General features: G+C 33.4%; 1 protein-coding gene and 1 long non-coding RNA gene across 23 annotated transcripts in view; one reads left to right on the top strand and one right to left on the bottom strand.

Annotated features, from left to right (window-relative positions):
* Positions 1–9,242, bottom strand: part of LOC148605163 (uncharacterized) — a 50,667-nt gene extending 41,425 nt beyond the window's left edge. For 2 of the 13 annotated variants that reach the window (XR_015915902.1, XR_015915907.1), the window contains exons 1-5: positions 8,663–8,798; positions 4,503–4,648; positions 3,401–3,500; positions 2,632–2,768; positions 1,086–1,200 (exon numbers count right to left, since the gene is read on the bottom strand). This is a non-coding gene — a long non-coding RNA (uncharacterized LOC148605163). Of the gene's footprint in view, positions 1–1,085; positions 1,201–2,631; positions 2,769–3,329; positions 3,501–4,502; positions 4,649–8,525; positions 8,949–8,984 lie in introns of those variants that run through there. The other 11 variants (XR_015915904.1, XR_015915899.1, XR_015915905.1 and 8 more) reach the window with 11 other exon arrangements.
* The window catches only part of LOC148605161 (BTB/POZ domain-containing protein 6-B-like), a 129,817-nt gene that overhangs the window by 94,392 nt on the left and 14,672 nt on the right, over positions 1–20,753 (top strand). The window lies entirely within an intron of this gene.

The following is a 20,753-nucleotide window of genomic DNA, read 5'->3' as shown; positions in this document are numbered from 1 at the left end:
ATTAGATCACTCTTACTTAAAGTTGTCACTTATTAAAGGTAAGAAAAACTATTAATGCCCCATACTAAAATTAGTAATGCATGGCTGTGATTTCCTAGTGACCGGCTGTAGGAATTTCCAAATCGTAACTACCAGTTGTAAATGATGGGCATTTCTATACATTTTATGTTGGATAATAAAATTCTCCAAAACTTTTAAAGTTTGGACAAACAGAGAAGACAAGCAATAGTTAGAATTGCAAACTAATTCTTGGTCTATTTATTAACAATTGACATTATTTCTATCTTACATCTACTCCACATGATTTTTCATTGATACATGTAGGAATTAATACACATTTGTACATATATGTAAATAAACTAAACTGGTCATTGTGCCCTGTACAAGTAATACAAATGTACACTCTCCCTTGCATAACTACTATTTATCCTGTCACATAATATGTGTCTGAACAAGGTTTAATTTAATATATATACATGTATCTTCATATGTAGACTGCTCTATTTAGGTTACAGACCACCAATTCAACCAATGAGCATTTGGAACGTACGCAAAAATAGTTCTACGCAGAAATTACCCCTGTTCCTCATAGTGCTGTGAAAAAAGTTCTCATCTCATTTAAAAAATTTAAACAGTTTCTGAAAGGAAAAACATTTCTGTACATTTTATAGGTGCATTTTGCTTCTTGTGATGTGAAGCCTAATCTCCATAATGATTTCTAAATATACCCCTATCTTGTGAAAACACTGGGATTTCCCATGCTATTTATAGACACTTCACTTCCGGTGACCAGTACTGCACTGCAAGTCAGCTAACCCCACATGCCATTCAGAGGATTGTGAGCTGGCATATGTAGAATCATGCTGATATATAGTGCTCTGCAGGTTAAAGTTAAGGTAAAGTCCAGAGAAGCCATTGAATATTGTGAAATTAGCATAGAAGCCTATGGGAAGTGGAATTAGTGGTTTTTAGCCTCTACTGTTATTGGATGAATATATATATAATAAGGTTAAGATTACGTTTTGTAAAAATAAATTCATCTTTTCTGATAGTTTTCAAGCCTTTTCCTATTTTTTTTTACTTACATTTATTTCAAACAGTGAATGTGATTTTTAAAAACTTCAGGAAACACATGGATGTATGTACAGGTACGTGTATCTCCGTTGTTCCACTGTTGCTGTTGTCAAGAACCTACCTCGCCTGGGAAAAAAATATAACTCCAAATGTATTATCCACATCAAAGCATAGCTTTTCCAAGATAGGAAAGGCAATCATTGTCTTATTTGCAGCTGTCAGCTGTGTCTGAATTTTGTTTATGTTACATGATATGTGTAAAATATTCCCATCATCCATCAAGAACTGTAATAGGATACAAGAGCACAATTATTCGTAATGCATTTTCCATAGGGTACCTATGTAGTTTGAAAATTAATTTCAACAAAACCACACAAATTAGCAGAAAATGGGTTTCAGTTCCTAAAACTAGAAAAGCATACTTTTTATTTGCACAAAAAAAAAGTATATGGTCATGCAGCAAAAGTTGATCGAAATTTCAGTTGTTATGGACTCTTGAAAATACACTGGAAAAAAATGAAGCACCTAGATTTCATTTATGAGAAATCATTTCAACCCTATAACAAATTATTAATTATTACCAAAATAAAATCAATCATAAATGGGTAAGTTTTGAAATGAAAATAAATTTCAAGCCATATCCAACCAATCAGGTACCACCTTGTATTCAGTACTCAGTACCATGTTGGAGTAAAAAAGTTCCCGGTAGAATGTAAACAAATAATTGCGCATTTGTATCCTATCAAAACATGAAGCGGTTAAGAATCAGTACTCAAGTTCGCATTTATAAAGCACATCTTAACACAAGTACAGAAACCAAGTTAGGTGAAAATCCGTTAAAGTTTAGTCGAGATATTCCCTTTTTAGGTTGGAGTGCGAGTTTGCGGCCAGTGCTGAAAAATTTCCACAGAAAGCAAAAATCAAAAATTAAAAATGGAAAATTTCTTGTTAAAATATCTTAGAAATTATTCTCACTTATGTTTTCCAACACTTTAAGCAATACTCCTTTTATGCATGTACAAGTTGAAATCTAAATTTATTAAGGGTAGAATCTACCCTTTTAATAGTAAAAATACAAAAAAAATGGAAAAAAGGTTCAAAACTTTCTAAATTAAGTGAAATGAAGATCCACTTTCTAACTTTATCATGTAATTTTTAATCGTTGGTGATAAGAGGTACCAGAATGACAGCAACAAATTTTGCTTGTCATCATAATAACTATAGAAGAGCCATGAGATCATCAAATGGCATCTTTGAAGAATTTTATATGTTTGAAGGGGGAGCACCTGTTGTTTATCCTGTAAATAGTGCAAAGACTGAACTTTTGACATCAACCTGTACTGCAAAACAAGTGTATAAAATAAACTTGCATCAGAGCACATCAACACTTATCAATGCTAAATTAACAGAGTCAACATTTCAAATTTATAAAATGTCAGGATTCAAAAAAGGAAATAAATACACATTTAAATCTGGGAATTTACCTCACAAAAAAGCAAGGACTAAACTTTCAACAGTGAAAAGTGACTTAGAAACACCTAAATACATTAGACTTACAAGGAAAACTCATGAACTGGTTGTTAATGATCCATACACTGATCCTGAGGAGAAGGCAGAGCGGTCCAGTTGTGCGGCCAAGTTACTGCGACCAAAATCTAAATCTGTTCCTGTTGCTAGGAAATCTAAGAAAGGAGCTAAAAAATAAAAGGTAGGACATGTAATAATAAATAACGTAATTAACTTACAATCAAACAGTTTATTAATGTAGATTAAAAAAAAAAAAATAAACAATATATGCCATATGTGCACAATTTTCAAACTATTTAGTTTTTCCTTAAAACTTGCTAATTTATTTCCAAGAACACAAATTCTTGCACTTTGTATAGTAATTAACCTTTATTTAAGTTATAAAGTAGGAAAAAATCAACTAGATATCAGCCAAATGTACATAAATGCTCCATTAAAAAAAAATATTAAAATTAAGGGGGAGATAACTGTAAATTGCATTTGAATATAGAAATAACTTTAGTGTTAGTAGGACATAAAATATGGTTTCTTCTCTTATTTTCAGGTTGAATTCTGATTCCCACAGAGTGCTGTGCCTTTACAAGTCAGAAAACATGTGGAATTGCGCATTTAGAGAGCATATGATGAAAAGTCCAGACTGTGATGGTATTTTACTATACGATTTGGACAAAGAAGAAAAAAGAGGTTTCTCATCAAGATTTCGACTTATTTGCGCATCGTTTAAATACTTTTCGAAGATGTATACACAGTATGAGGAACTTGAAACCGGCAGACCGGGTAGAAAACCCTCAAAACTAACAACTGGTGTACTAGTTGGCCTGAGTCAGACTCCAATTTGTCCTACAAGCTTGTGCAAAATCTTTCTAAGTGGCAATATCTCAACTCCAGCAGCCTCTAGCCTGCAAAGAAGGACAAATAAAGTATATAAAAACATTGTACAAGTTGTAAAAAAAGACATGAAAAGAAGAAGGGAAGAATTAGTTGAAATAAACCGCCTCCGAGGAAAGAAAAATCCAAGATGTATTAATGTATTAGTGTTCAAATGGATGGCATGTACAGCAACAGACCCAACCCAGGAATTGGACGCACACCGTTCCAACAAGCTAATCAGCTGAAAATGTAACAAAAAAACATAAAATTGTTAATTTGGTTGACAAAAATAAGCTCTGTTCAGAGCATTCTTCACTAGATATTGATTTTTGACTCAGGCCAACTCCAGTCTGAATGTACTGATGAATGCAGTGCTAATATTCCAATGGTGAAGAGCATTGGTGATGAATATGCATGGGCCAGGGAGTGCCTTGAAGACCTTTTAAAAGACAACATAAAAGTAGACTATTTAGTTACTGACCCAGACAGTTCAGCTTACAGAGCTGCAGTTGATTTGTATGAGGAGGGAAAATCAAAAACTGAGCCTCAGCATTTCATTGATACCAGGCATTTGTCGGAAAATATGCGGAAAAGTGTGGAAAAAGACAAAAGTCTCCTAAAAATCATGCCAGCATGGACACAAAAGCAACGCCAAAAGCTACTGAATAACTTTGCAACAGACTTAACTGAAAGGTGCAATTCTGAAGTTGCTGTATGTACTAAGCAATTCGGAGGAAATTTTAAAAGAGTTAAATCAAAGATGTCTCATACAGTTGATGCAGTTATACGGTGCTACATGGGAAAACATGACTTATGCAAGAAACATTCTTTTGTATGTGGCAAGAGTGAGTGGCTCAAGAAGAGAAGTCTACTACCAAAGACATTCAAAATCATGCATACCCATGAAAACATGGATTTTATTCGTATCGCAGTAAATAAGTGCCTCGGACCAAAAGCACTTGAGAAGACCAGGCTTAATATGAACACTAACTTTGTCGAGGGTGTGAATCGTAGCATAAGGCGTTCCTTACCTTCAAATGTAATGTACAAAAAGAACTATTCTGGAAGGGCACACTCAGCCATCCATAGTGTAAATCTTGGTCCAGGTGAATCCATCCTTGAGTTGTGTAGTGCCTTACACTGTGACATTCCAGTTGGGAGTACAGCTTACCAGGCTCTAAAAAGTGTGCAGAAATTAGACATTTTACAAAAGCAGCATAAGCAAACAATGGAATACAAGAAATATAGAGGTGAAAAACGTGAAAAACTGTACAAACTCAGGGATGTCATTAGAAGCCAGCAGCCGGCAAAAATCGCCGCCTACTCTTTCAAACGTCGCCGGCTACTTTCGTACCCCACAAAAATAAAATTCATGAAATATTCTTCAAGACCCTCTTTATATAATATACTGACAATATTCATCCACAAATATTAAAGATTGCACTTGAATGACGCATCGGTGTGACTTTAATGTATTGTTCGGTTGCTAAAATAAATAGTCTGCGTTTTTTCCCTGTTTCTAAATATAGACTTTCTTATTTTTACTGAACTAAAAATACTTCGTTTCCGGTCAGCAAAAAGCAAAATGTCGGGCCGTAAAAGGTCAAAGCCTGTGACACAGGGACAATCATCTATCTGTAGTTTTTTGTCACCAGGGCCAGCTAAGGCCAAAAAGACAGACAGTGACAATGGTAGATATAAATTAACAATCATATTATTGATGATATTTAATATCTTATTTTAATTCGATAAAATACTAGCAAGGTCATTGGGTATGACAAGTGCCATTTTTGTCAAAACAAAATTTTCAACAAGATTGGATCGATTGATGGTTCAAGCGTGTAATGAGAGAAAAGATTGATATGGGAGTGGTTAATTATGCTAGTTAGCAAAACAATTTAGAAAAAAAAAATAATTAAAAGCTCAAATTATTTATAATTACTTTGTTGTCACTTGTCTTAAGTGGAAAAAAGAAGGGTCTATGCAATGGGGAACTTTTCAATAATAAACAATTTGTTCAAAATTTTTAAAAAATATCACATTTTTTAGGCTTAACAAACAGAAACTTGTATAAAAATTGTAATCTTATTGTCCTGTACAATGGCCCAGGAGAGCCCTAGAATGCAGGATATTGCACCATTTACCCCAGAGCTTATGGGGGCCGCGAGCGGCCCCCGGACCCCCTGCCATAATGGGCGGGTTCGCCACCTACTTTATCTAATTAGCCAGCTACTTAAAAACTTAGTGACATCACTGAAACTGTATGAAAAATTAAGTGAAATTATTGCGTATGAGAAAAACTCGCTACTGAAAAGTGAAAAAGAACAGAAACCTTCTTCTCGAAACAAACACACAGACCATTCCTACAGTGTAAAAAAAAGAATAATAAAATGAAATATTAAACAATATGGTTTGTGTGATTTTGAGCAGAGGCCTTGACTTTTGCAGTGAATTCTCTCCTGGTTAAACTCATGTTGTTATATGGCTATGTGGTCTGGCTTGACACACAGTTTCTCATGGCAGATATGGCTGCACTCTTTGTCATTAAAAGATTTTTGAAAATCATCCCTTGTGATCCTATGCCTTATCATGTAGGAAAGCCTGTGTGCAGTCTCCCTTTTGCCCTCTCGATCAGGCCATTTCACTACTAGGACCCCATAACCTGACTTGGACTTCCGTGCCCCTATCCATTCAATGCATCCCTTCTCATTGCCCATTAAAATAGCCTTTTTGAAAAACTTTTTCTCAATATCAGCCCAAAAAGCATCAATTTTGAAAAAAAAAAGAATGATCAAAGTCACCACAGAGTTTGCAGGAAAGCTAAGCACCAAAAAACAGTGATGAAGAAAAAAAGTGAATGTGATAGTACACATTCTCTATAGGATACAAGAGCGCAATTATTAGTAATGCATTTTCCATAGGGTACCTATGTAGTTTGAAAATTAATTTCATGTAGTGTATGAACCACAACATATCAATGCAAGTATGATGGTATTCGATTGTTTTCTTGTAAAAAAAATGCCATCCCTTTAATACTGTCCTGTCATTCTGACATCTGGAAAATCAATGAAGCGTTCTTCTCCTTAGCAAAAAATCCCTATCACTATCAGTATCTTAACACCCTTGCGTTTTAACATTGCCTAGAGAAAAAGAGGCAATGGAAATTAAGATAACCATAATCCATATTGGAGGGCTTGGCCTCAGGTCACCAAGAGGCTTATCTCTAAATCAATCCTTTAGCTAATATGGTCCACATACAAAATTAGTCCATATTTCCTCTGACCCTGCAACTCTCCTCTTTTTCATTTGGATATTGATATGTAGGGTTGGGTCAGAACGATGTGTTATACAAAAAATTGGAGATTCAGCGGTACCACAGAGTACAGCCCTTCAACCGCTTGCAATGACTTTCAAGTTGAAATTGTGCATGTCACACCTACCTAGTTCGTGGATCGTTATGGTGTATCCATCTGCATCATGAAAACTGATTTATTCAACGGGTCATAGTTTTCCTTTCCTCTTTTGTCTACCCAGACTTGACTTTTTATGAGCAACTCCGCAGGTGTTTCTAGAAAAGCAGAGGACGCTTACCCTACCGGTGCACCTGGTCCATGCTCCCAATTTTTAGTGGAGTCCGAGTTTTTCACTTGCTTTTGTTACTTAGTATGTATGATTTTAGTTACTCTATCAGTGTGAGAAACCATTTTTCCCCAACTTGCCATTCTGGCTAGTGGAATATTGATCTTGCTAGTCAAATATAAATTCAACTACCCACATTTTTTTTTTTTTTTTCTGTACTATCATCTTTTTTCTCTTGGATTTGACTATCTCCTGTCTTTCTGCAACTATCTTTTCATTTGTTTTTAAATTTATCAAAAACTTTTCCATTTTCGAATATACTCTCCCATTTAAGTTTTTCAAGTACTTTACAGTAACAAAATAAGTACTCCATTTCTTGTTCATTTTTATTTTAGCAATAAACAACTAATTTGCAAGGTAACAAATCTTAAATTACCAAGATAATTTCGTTTAAATACTAATACGAGATCAGGACCGTCGCCTAGGTTTTGGCGCATCCCATTTACCAGAAATTAAAATGGCAGATCGTAAACAATGCTTTACAAGTCAATAAAATTGTGCATATCATGCCAAAATTCACTTGAAATATTCAAGCTAAACTTCTTAAAATGAAGGGAACATATTTATAATGCATGATGTTAAGGGATGTTTTACTAAGTAACCTGTTGGCTGGTTAACTTTCCTTGGACCTTGCCAATCAATTGATGGTCGCCAAATTGACGAGTGTAAGCAAATGAGAACTCGCCAAAATACACATCTACTCGTATTTGGTGAGCGGTTGTTTTCCACACTGCTCTATGTTCTTTGTTGTGAATGTCTGTTTTCCATATCTAGTCTTTGTCCCTAGATTACATTCTTTTTATTACCAATATAACCTTGGTTCCCTTGATTACTCTTTGATTCTGGAATCATTTTCCTGTATGCTAATACCAAATTAACTACAAGAATTACATTATGGAAGGAACAGAGCAGAAACGATTTTTAAGACTGGAATCTAACAGAATATTTCAAAATTCCACAGAAAAATCACGTGTGTACTACCCTTCCGTTCCAAAAGTAACATGCTCTCTTTTACGGTTCAAAAATTTTAAAACATTTTAAATGTCAACAAAACAGGGTCTCAAATGGAAAATGATCAAAACTTCAAAAAAAAAAGGTAATTTTTGTAGCAAATTTGGTATCAGCATACAGGAAAATGATCCTGGAATCAAACTAGGTAGATATGACATGCACAATTTCAACTTGATTCTTGAAAGTTGTTACAAATACAAGCAGTTGAAGGGCGGTACTCCGCGGTACCGCTGTTTCTCCAACTTTTTGTATGGCACATCATTCTGACCCCAACCCGACATATCAATATCCAAATAAAAAGAAGAGGGTTGCAGTGTCAGAGGAAATTTGGACCAATACAAAATGACCTGAAATGTTTTTAAAATGGACGTCCTTGTTTTGAATGTAGGTTAGTGAGGTCTTACCGCTGATGAATCTGCGAGAGCAGTGTACATTTTGTAAGTCAGCAAAAATTACACTATGACGATTTCAAAAGTTGTACAGAGCTTATATTTCCTGTTTGATTTATCGACTTTAAATAAGGTTTACTTGACTTGATTACCTGCCTGTACTGCCATTACACATTCAAATCGTCTCGGGTCTTAATTATCCTCAATTATGAAAAGGTCCGATAAATTCCTTATAGCAAAAGGATGGTTACCTGTTTGGAATGACTTATGTTCGGATAACAGTCAGATAAAAAAAACGCATATGGGTGTGGCTATCGTTCGAGGTTCTGTTGTGGAACATTCAAGTCCCAAATAATCGTAGAATTTTTCATGAGAAAATTTTGCTCTTCAATCCTTTGAATAAATGTCTTTCTTTATTGAAATGGTGGTAAAATCTCAACGAAAATGCTGCTGTTGATAATGTATTACACTTACCCTAAAAATGAACCTCTTTTCCTGGTTCCCCCAACATATCCATGTTTCAAAACAACTTTTTTCACTTGAGTATTATATAATAAGGGCGAAATTTGATCGGGAGAATTTTTTTTCATCAAATTAAACTTAAAATACAACTGACCAATCGATTGACCAGCAAAAAATGACACTATATAACCTCCGATATTAAAAAAATGCCTCATAACTTAATCAATATTTTCGACCAAACAAATTCTACTAACGTCGGAAAATATCGTATTCGCCCAAAACGGCCAGGGCGCATATATATATATATATATATATATATATATATATATATATATATATATATATATATATATATTTATAACAGTTTTTTAGATGGTGACGTCCTTGTCACAATCATATGGTGTTGAAATATCATTGTTGGTTCGATAACAATGTCTGGATTGTAACGAACAAAATCTTATGTAACCATGAAAATCACTACATCAAGGTTTCCGATATCCCAAGCTCGTAGACATTCACATTTTTTTCAACCGATACAAGGAACTCACTCTTAAATATAAATGTATTTGTAAACAATTATAACGTGCGGGTATCTCCCACCCTATATTCAAAAGCAGTTTTCAGCATAACATGGGTTTTGTCCGTATTGGATGACTTGTAATGTACTGTGGTTCTCAACCTCTCATGGAAAAATTGGGATTCATATAACATACGATGTTACTTATAATTAGTTTCTTTATTTCTGTTTTAAAAAGGGACTCAGACCTTTTTGAACTGATTTTTATGTGTGCTTAATTGTGTAATAATTTTTTTCCGCAGTGGCCAGATTTAGAAGGGGGAGAATTGTGATCACTCCTAAGTACTCTAACCCCGCCGCACTATTTTTCGCCTAATCCAAATCAGGAATATTTTGGCCTCTTGTTTTGTTTCAGTTTCCATAACAGGTGCTTGAGTATGTAGGGGAAATTCGATGTACCCGTGCCTAATGTTCTTTTAGGGCCAGCTGCAGCCTGCCGTGTGGTATAAGAGTTTTCTCGTCGTTCTTTGAAAACCCATAAGTGAGCTTGAGCTAACATTTTCACACAGGTGGGGTTTTTGTCTCTCTGACATATTCACTATATACATTCTTGTTTTATTCTCAGCAGGAACTGTCTGTTTACGAGTTATCTTTTCTCCTGTACAATTACATACCATGCATAATCCCTTTGTAAGAATAAAAAAGGCTATTGATTTTGGACTAATGCCAATTGAAGTATGACACTTCATAATAAATGAATATCGGCAAAAAGAAATAACGAAGCGTCAGAAGGAAGTAGGATAATTCAAATATACCCATTTCTCAAAACATGGCCTGGGCAAGAATACAGGAAACAAAAGACGATTTACATACACAATAAAGTGTACAAAATGAAATAGATCATATTTTAAAACTGAAGATTAGGAAATCAAGACTAAAGTACTACCGACATGAGCTCCCAAGAAAAATCTGGGATTGACGTCCGGTGTTATGAAAGACAAGCATGTCCTTCTCAGCCACCGACACGCTTATAAACTAGTACATATAATCTAACTAAACGCAGCTCCCCGACACAATTTACAAAGGGGCCCTTTTAAACAACCAATTAACGCTTCGGCAATATCTCTAAATTCATCAAAGTATTACGATATCCATAAAGTAAATAATGCGAATTCGGTAGAAAAATATCCGACATTGACAAACAAAACCGTAATAACAAAACAATCACCGTAAAACATGGGACAATTTCTATTGTATTTTTGATCTTGGACCTGATATAATATAGTAATAAATGATGCGGAAAAAGTTAAAATCATTTCAAAAACATACTTTAAGGTTTCTAAGTATAACATTTGTGTAATTACAATGCCCTCACTGAATATGATATTTGTCTCAAAAATTTTACATCCCTTTGTTCACGTCGGGCAATGAGAATCATCGTGTATAAAAACTTATATGGTAACAACTACATGTGTATGTATACAAAGTTTCATTGAAAAAATACTGATAATTGTCCCTATCGACAAAAATCCAAAACCATCTTTTGAGGCATGTTTTTATATCTTTTTTGAACATCGATGGAAAGTTAATTTCTCATTGGTGTTTTGTCAAGATATAAACTTAAGGAAATAAGTAGATGTAAATGCACAATCCAGACCCATCAGGCCTTTAAACTGGAAACATGGACCAAGTGCGCCGGTAAGTTATATGAAAATTTGGGAAAATTGTTATTTCCCCTTTCGTATACTGAGAATAATACATTTTATGGACAACCAAGCAAGTGTATATTCATTCAAAGTATACAAAGAAAAAGGTGTGTGACATTGCAATATACAATATGCAATATGCAACAGTAATATACAGATTCTGTTTCAGTAATGATTGGTTTCAATTATTTCTCTATTCGAGATGGTAAAATTAAAATTTTCAGCATAATAAAATCTGAATTTTACCATAGAGAAGGGAAATATACTTTAATGAAGAATAGGCTGAAAGAGATTTGGTTTCTCCCATAAAATCTGTAGAAAGCTCGGAAATGTGACACGGCGGGAAAATTCTTGGAGAATTTTGATCACTGCCCAGTGTGGTTAAAAAGTCACGTGTATTTTTAATCACCGGCTTACAATAGGAGAAAGTATATCCATCAGCAAACTTATGAAATATTGCAGACAAACCATCCAGGGTTTGCACTGCAGGAAGGTTTTTTTATTAATAGTATTAACTTTTAGACATTCCAATTTATACTCCAGGCTTTAACGTATTACTATAACATGTACATGACAAACAGTGAGCGAAAAAGGGGCGTCACTTATCGCTGGTATTACGGAAGGCAAAACAGCATCAAAAGGATAGAAATCTTTCATGTATACTTATAGTACTTAAAAGGAAAAAGTTCCATTCAATATTATAGATAGTTATCTACTTGTAAGTATAAACAATGAAAATTTAACAAAAAGTCATTAACACCATTGCTTAATTGACTTCGTTCATTTATGATATTTTATCGTGTTTCACAAAATACAAAATAAATTAAACAAAAATGTGAGATTTTTCAATTCTAAATTTATATCTATTTTGCAGTTACAAAAAGAAGTTATGTTAAGCAGTGCCTTTAAATGAAGAAAAAAAAACCTTTACTTGAACCCACATTCAATACTTTCGTTTGACTTCAAATGTAAAATAAATACTGATTCGAACATTACAAAGGAGGAAGGCGAAATATATAATAGGTTTACCCTAGCATAGAAAACAAAAGAACCAAACAAGAATTTTCAATAAATGGTTGGTGGTGTACTATGAGACCTTGCAGGCTTTTTTTAACTATTAAGTGTTTTCGTGGTTTGTTAATTGCACATGTTACATCAACATAAAATGAAATGAATAGAAAATAATAATTTTAATCAAATGTTACTATACAGACGTATTTGAAACTGATTTATTTAAATATCAAGCTTTTACACAAAAAGTGTAATTGTGCGTGTATAACTACTTTAAATTGTAAATTCTAAAGTAAGCGGAGCGTTTAAAAAGAACGGTCCTTCGTTTCTTCGATTAACTTTGTAAGCAGTTTTGTTGATTCATCCACGGCTTGTTTGTACTCTTCGCAGTCATTTACTAGATTATGAGACTGACAGAAGTTCGATGCAAATTTGTACCTTGTGATTGCTGTGAGGATGCTAAACATTGTCCTTGCTTGCTCTGATTTTTGGCCGAGTTCAGAAGTTGATTTATGATCGCGATTTGAGTTCACCATCACCATATCGAAAACACGTGTTGAGTTAAACTCTTCGGACTTTGAACATGACAAAACTTGGAAAAAAGGTCCCCGTAGAAGAACTTCTTTTTCCTCTGGACACTCAGAAATTCCTTCGATATTTACGGCACAAATAGTGCTAACAACGCTGTTAAAACGTTCGGTATACATTTGAAGCATGTCTGGTCTCATGTTTAGAACATGTATTTTTAAGATAACTGCACAGTTGTTTGCTCTATGTTCTTTAGAACTGAACTGCTTTGCTATATTGATATCTGTTGTTGCAGACATTAAACATAATGGAATCGCAATGTATCGATCTTTGATTGGTTTCTTCAGTAATTCTATAAGAGATTGAACATCATCATTTGACAAAACCATTCCTCTGTAAACTACTCCGGAAAACCCAGCGACATTTGGGTAAAGTTTACAATAAAAAAAGAGGTCGATATTCAGCATTTCTATTATGATTACACATAGGCGTATCAAATTGTTGTCGCCAGTAGAGTCATCGGCGCGAAATATGCTGTTCAGACAGGAAAAGATTTTCGCGTATCCCTCGTCTGATGTGTATAGTCGTATCATGTCAAAGTCAAGGTTCTTCTGTTCATATTTGGTCCATTGTCTTGGATGAATCGAAATTCTTTCAATAATTTCAAAAACAACGGTCTCACTTCTAAGATCATCAAAACCTTCGATAAAAGTATCAACAAATCCTTGCTTATCGACCCAATTTTCTCTGATGTAAGATATAGTTTCCCTGATCTTATTCATTCGCACTGTTAGTGTATCCCCGTTATAATACTGTCTAAGATTATTCAATGAAAGACTTCTAAATGCAGCAGGAATTTCAACGTCTTCAAAAAATCGGTTTGTTCTTACTGATTTACTCCCGGTCGCCATCTTTTTTGTTTACATATTTAAAATCAATAAATAGTAAAGATTGATATACGTACTATGTAAGTGACAACATTTATATACGACATTTACAACATTTACGATAAAGTGTGTGTCATTTAAAATTCTGCTGATAGCATACACATTTATATTTTATTCATATCCGACTGTTTGAATACTCAATTGACGTTTTCTGTAACAAAGTTGAAATATGTATTTTTATTTATTGATTTATTATTATTATATTTTTTTGCGCAAATAACTGTTCCAAATTACATAGAGTAATTGACAGATTGGCGGCAATATGAAATTTGTCTTAAATCTTGTCTTACTTTTAGATATTGCCCGAAAAAATCAATCCTTAACTCTAAATTAGAAAATTGTCCTAGTGTCTCGTTAACGCATGTGCTTATAATATTTTTATTTTCTTAAAAGTAGATTATCATTTAGCCAAAGATCATATTTGTCTTAGTCCTCTACGTATTTTTTTCTTTGAAATAAACGGCTTCCACAGTATTTTATCGAGGAATCTATTTTCAGTCGAATGGGCATTTTTTTTTTCAGAACAATAACAAGTAAAATAAAAAACAGGCAGAAACTCAATCAATGATTGATACATTTATCAATCCCAAATATTTCATTGGAAATCCTTCAGCAGGCGTCAAAGTTTAAATGAAAGTAGTCAACGGGAGATAATAAAAAAAAATAAAAGTTTATGTTCTATTGAAAATTCTCCGCCATAATATTACACTATACCCAGTATAACCAACATATCAAAAATATGTCACGATATATAGCACATCCACGGAAAATCACAGGAAGACTTTTTTTCAGGACAAATGTATTTGAACAGATTTATTGATTATCCCGAGATTTCATGAATCAACTGTAGCCTGGTTTTCATACAGACCCATATTTTTAATCCCATAAAATGTAATAAAATTACAATTGCATTTAAGTCATATCCTTGTGTGTAGAAGGAAAATAAAATAAAATGCGTTTTCATTTGTAACGCTATAAAACATCAATTATTTCACTTCACATGAGCGGATTCAATAGGGTACAGGGGATCCCAAGCCAAGAAAAGTTTGGTTGATTAATGAAGAATGATAATCGCTCGAGTCCCACCTTCCCCTTTTGGCCAGTCAGCACCTCTTAGTACCGTATTGTCTAAATCAGCTATCTCTTATCTTTATATTTAACTATTTAACTCTCAAAACATGGTTACGATTTAAATCTGAAAGCAATTAAATATGTGAATACAACTTCCTTTATGCCAATTCATAACTGCATTTGACATGCGCATATAACATGATATTGATCAGTGCATTTTTAAGTTAATGCATGGACATATACGAGGATATATCCTGACTTTTTGATATTTTAAGATCCCGTACTCATTTAACATTAGGTACGATTTTAGAGATTTGAGAAATGGGCAACGTATTATGCAGCTGTAGTAAACATTTGGATAGAGATAAGGAAGCACTTTTACGCTATGTTGAAACAGATGAAAACCCAGAATGCTTTAAAAGTTCGTCACTAAATCCAAGCAGGCCGTACTATAATAAGCAATTGCTAGACACACGTATGAAGGAAATAAGAAATTCGATTATTTACATTCGTGAAAACTGGGACAAATATGACGAATTGATGGATGAACTAAGAGATGCGTTAAAAGATGATGTTAGTGTTGAAACTTTATCAACGGACATTAAAGATTTATTCGAAAAGGTTCTTTCAATCAAGAGGGATTGGGAATCCGATCCTAAAAATCTGTCTTCTTACGAATTCCAAGTGATTAAATTGTATACAAGTGAGGAGGGTTACAATTCAATATTTAAGCTGGTGAACAAGGCATTTAGAGATGATGAGATCACCAATAAAATGAAATTCATAAGGTCAGTCGTATTCCTTGTTGAATTACTCAATATCGATCTATTCAACTACTGTATAAAGCAGCCAAGCATGCATAATTTTACTGGAATAGTTTATAGAGGTTTGACTCTTGACGAAGCGGACCTCAATGCCTTCTCAAACTTGCTGAAATCAAGCATACCAGATCGCTACATTTCAATACCATTAGGTCTTTTATCATCAAGTACAACCATGAAAATTCCCATTGAATTTATAGAAAGGTATATGGAAGACAGCAAGTTTCCGCTTATATTCCAAATTCATGTCATTGAATTGCGAGCTGAGTTTTTGTCACTTTACAGAAATTTTTTCCCAACTAGTGTTGTTTCTTCAATATGTGCAGTGAATGTGACGGGCGTCTCCTATTATCCACGTGAAAATGAAGTTCTGTTGCGTGGTCCGTTCTTTCAAGTTTTAAGAACAAAAATGGTAAAGAAAAAAAAGATACGTGGCAAAAAAATACAAGTAATTGATATGGTAATGTTGAACACAAATCGCGATCACATCAGCACAATGGAGTTGGGAGAAAAGTCCGACAGTGCCCGGTCGCTTTTCGGGACTATGGTGGCTATTGAACGTTATGAATATGCACTAAGGTTTTGTGAAAAGAAAAGCTTTGAAGATGATAAAGCTGCTTACTTAGAATTACTTCAAATCAAGAAAGATGAATTAAAGCGACTCACAAAAAGTATAGATACGAAATGATAAAGGATTGCATGGAAACAATAAAACAAAAATATCTACAACGTTTTGTTTTGTCTTAATATTAAAGTTTAAGTTAAAGAAAAACTAACCTAGACCTATAGCTATAAGCGTTCTTTTAAACGCACGATAGGAGCATTCGTTTAAACGCACGATAGAAGCGTTCGTTTATTTTTGTACTTGGATTATTTCCTTTATTTAAAGTTATTTATATATTATTTGCTACTACATTTGTATTAATTTAAATATTTTCATTAATCAAATTTTCTATTTTTTCTTCGTCATTATTTGTTAATATGATTATTTTTCATCGTTCGTCTATCGTGCGTTTAAACGCACGTTAGAAGCGTTCGTTTAGCGTGCGTTTGGTGGGCGTTTAGCGTGCTTTTAGGTATCGTGCGTGCGGGAAACCTAAATCAAGGAATATATATATTCGGGAAGAAACATGAAAACATATTATAAGCAATAAGGAACCGACAATATCTTAATTTGAAACTGGCAAGCCCTGAAATGTGTATTTTATGAGGCAGTTTAAGGATTAGGGTTGCTACTAAAAAATTAATATTTGAAAATATACCCCTCTTGGAGCCTGTTTGGGATTAAAAAAAAACATTGTATTACATGGTAGGTTTAATTTTAAGTTTAAAAGTTGTATGAGTGAATTTCAACAACTTTATGTTAGATTATTTTTTAATCTCATTTGGATTTTATTTTAGATGTTAGTGGAAGTAGGGAACCACTATATTGCAAAGTATTGAGACTATAAAGCATATTTCGGTCCACCCCTTGTAAAATATCCATTTATACTGTGCGTATTTATTGTGGTAGATGTCATCAATGTAGTTTCATTTGGGAATTAAACATACGAATATGGAATATAAAACTCTCCCGTTGAAAGACATGGAAAGCAGAAACTAACTAGTTTTTTTTCCCCAAGTAACACATTGTTTTAAATGATGCGCTGTACAATTAAGCTTTAGTATACCCTACCTGTGAAAACTATCATATTACAGTATGTATAGCGAGACTGGATATGGTGATTATGTCAGACAACAACCATACCATGATAAAAAAAAACAAATGTTAGCTCAAGGCCATCCATGGTCTTCAATGAACGACTAGGAATCCCTCACGCCAGAGGTCGGGCTACATCTGTCCATAAAACAACATTATTCACAGGAACAGCAAAATAGTTACCCATTTATACACCAACAACAAAAAAGTACACTGAAAGTGAAACTGAAACGATACATACATAGGTCAGACATTCCTGACTTGGGACAGGCGAAAAAAATGCTACTTGGTCAAAGTACTTTGGCATGATCACAACCAACCCCTTTTAAATCTAGCATCTTTTAACACATAAAAACTCATTTTTTTGTCAAAATTGCATGATCCACACCCCGTCGAAGGCCTCCAACAAACCCAATAATAACTGCTGCATCATTTGTCATATTCTGAAGTGAATGCAATTAAGTGGCAGTCCCTGTAAGAATCAGGCAGTAGAAAAAAATGATAGTGTAATTTGACTGTTTGCACCATCAGAATCAAGACAACAGACAAGATTTTCCTTATCATGCTGAACCATAAAGTTACAATCTCATTGAAATGCAGCGAAAACGAACATTTAAAGGGCTGTTAACTCTGTCAAAACCTCATTTTTTCAAGGATTCTATTAAAGTTTTTTTTAGCAAATCCAATGATGCAGAGATCAAATAATGGTCTTTTCAAATAGAAAAAGTATCCTTGAGTGATATAACAGTGTCAGATCGGAGGGGTTTTGACATGCATGTTTCTGATTTTTCCCATTTTGCCTAATTCTTACTTCCAAAACTTACATTAAAATTATGTAATCATATTTATGTACAAAATTACACTTAAAATACTTGTACATATTTTTAACGAAGTGTCAATTGACATTGTATGAACTCTTTGAAGAAAGTTGATAATGTTATCAGAGTATCTAAAATCAAATATGTATGAAATGTGCAGCTGCCTTTATCAAATGGTGCACAAAAACAAAAATGTATTTTAGAAATTCTTGAAGGTATAAATAATGTGTTCTCTTTCTATACTCGTATTGTTCGCTGGAACAAGACATCGTTGATTGAAACAACAACTAAAAGAGAGCATTTCTCAAATTTACTAGAGAGAAACTGAAGTTTTTTTTTTCATTTACTACGAACATTTAACTTATTTTGTAGTCGTCATGAACTGACGGACATGTTATTTGTTGGATGTGTACAATTTCCTAGTCGTTATCCTTAAATTGTGTCTTCTTGGATAACCGTTCAAACTTTGGTGCTATTGATGTCCACTTCTTTATCTTCTTTTATACATCTCTTTCAATTAAAAGCTTGTAATTTGTTTGTTTGTTTTCTTATATGTTCAGTTTGTTTTGTGAGTGTTGCTTTGTATATTTTTTAAACTGTTGGTGAGGGATCGAAAACAGAACAAGTGAAGTCAGTCTAATCAAAATTAAACCTTGCGTAGGTTCTTTTTTTTCAATTCGGCATAACAAATAAAACTAAGCAAATTTTAATTAGACTAACGTTAAACGTGAGTGAACTCCTTTTTCAGGACAGTGCATCCTTGTTGTATATTGTATATTTGGTTTTTACAGATATGTTTATATTAGTTTTGCTTAACTACAAAACATTAAATGACAATTTAAAACTGAAACTGAATGTAAAAATTTATTAAAAATATTTTAAACAAACACAATGCTAACCGGTAGAATACTGGTTATATATGTCTAGAATTATTTCCTCTTGATGAAAAATGAAAAAAAATATACCTCAAATTACTGACACTTAATAAAGAAATAAACGTCATTTTGGCATTTCAGATAACATTTTATTAAGATTTTATTAGACGACTTTTAGTTCTTTCTTTACCATGATTCATCTACTTCCTGATTTCCTACATGGAACAGCATTTAATCAACTTTAACGAAGCTTGACTGCATAGGCTGTATTTTTTTTCCTTGCACTTTCACACTTAACCCTATACACCTTAATCTTTTTGTCCCACAAAATCATTTACCACCTTTTCATAGCAAACATAAACATAATTTTATTGTGTCTCATTTGCATCTAATTAACTATTTTTTCGTGCTTGAGAGAAATTTAAAATTTCATCATAATTTTAAAATATTACCTTTCAGTATACTATGTCGAGGGAGTTTTTCAACACAAACGATTATACAATGCTGTCTTATGAAATATATGTTATTAAATAAAAATTATAACCAAAATGGTACGTAAATTTTAATCGCAAATTTAAAAGAATGACAAAACACCTTGAAATTTAGGTGTACCTATATTTACAAAAAACTGAGATACAATTGAAAACGATCTAATAAAATGCAATAAAATGATGCACAGGTATAGTCAGTGGTTGATATTCTTACTTGATGATGTACTAATTAACAATTAAGTTAAGCTACCAAAGTATCGATAAAAGCTGGGGATCAGACAGAGAAAACACGATATCGCATAATCCAACCCATCGGTTGAAATAGCGTTTAGCCATAAACAAATAAGATTTATCTGACAATTGAAAGAGTAATCAAGGGAACCAAGGTTATAGCGGTAATCAAAAGAATGTAATCCAGGGACAAAGACCAGACATGGAAAACAGACATACACAACAAAGAACATAAAGTAACTAAAATCATACATACAATGTAACAAAGTAAATGCTTTCTTACATCTGATGCAACCAAGCTAATTGGATGAGTAGAAAAACTGCCACCTCTTTTGACCTACCAACTGGATCTTGTCTTGGTTAAGGGACGAAATATTCAAGGAAGGTTTTTCACCATCTGAAGGCATCATGTTGCGGCTATAAGACTTAATGGAAAGAAGGGAGACGGTCAACAACGCGATGTCACATTAAGCACGAAGAACATCACTGAAAGTTTTCGTTCAATTTTCCCATGTCAATATATTGTTTGTTTGAACTCGCTATTCAACATCCGACGAACAAGATGTCAATTTATCTTTTATATCTCAAGACGAGAAGCTATGTTTCCACATTGCCAAATTCGTTGATTTTTTTTTTTAGCATGATTCAGTTTTTTTTTTATTTGATTCTTTCAGATTCAAGCACTTGAATGTATCATTCAGGTTCTGGTTTTCAAGGTTTGGAAAGTTTTACTGACTTTTAATATGATATAGTAACTCTGACACAATCACATACACCTTTCGAAACGTATAGCCGACCATGATATCTTATAAGAAACTTTTTCTTTTATTTACTTTTACCAGGTATCGATTTGGATATAAAAAGAAAGTTTTATTCAAATTAATTTTTATAAGATTCGATCATACAATTATTTTATGAATATATGAAAAATGCGATGGTTTTAATTAACACGGAAGTGTTAGATATTGAATATTTTGTTTTCTAAACAAAAACAGGAATATTGAAATCGATTCTTTGGAGACAGGGAAACAAGTTCTTCTTGATATGCACTATTTTATCTGATGAT

The sequence above is a fragment of the Perna viridis genome, chromosome 10, assembly GCF_037379345.1.
Source record: "Perna viridis isolate PV_CMFRI_1.1 ecotype Kerala chromosome 10, ASM3737934v1, whole genome shotgun sequence".
NCBI lineage: Eukaryota > Metazoa > Mollusca > Bivalvia > Mytilida > Mytilidae > Perna > Perna viridis.
Note: the sequence above shows the minus strand (reverse complement) of the source record. Positions and strands in the feature narration are given on the sequence as shown.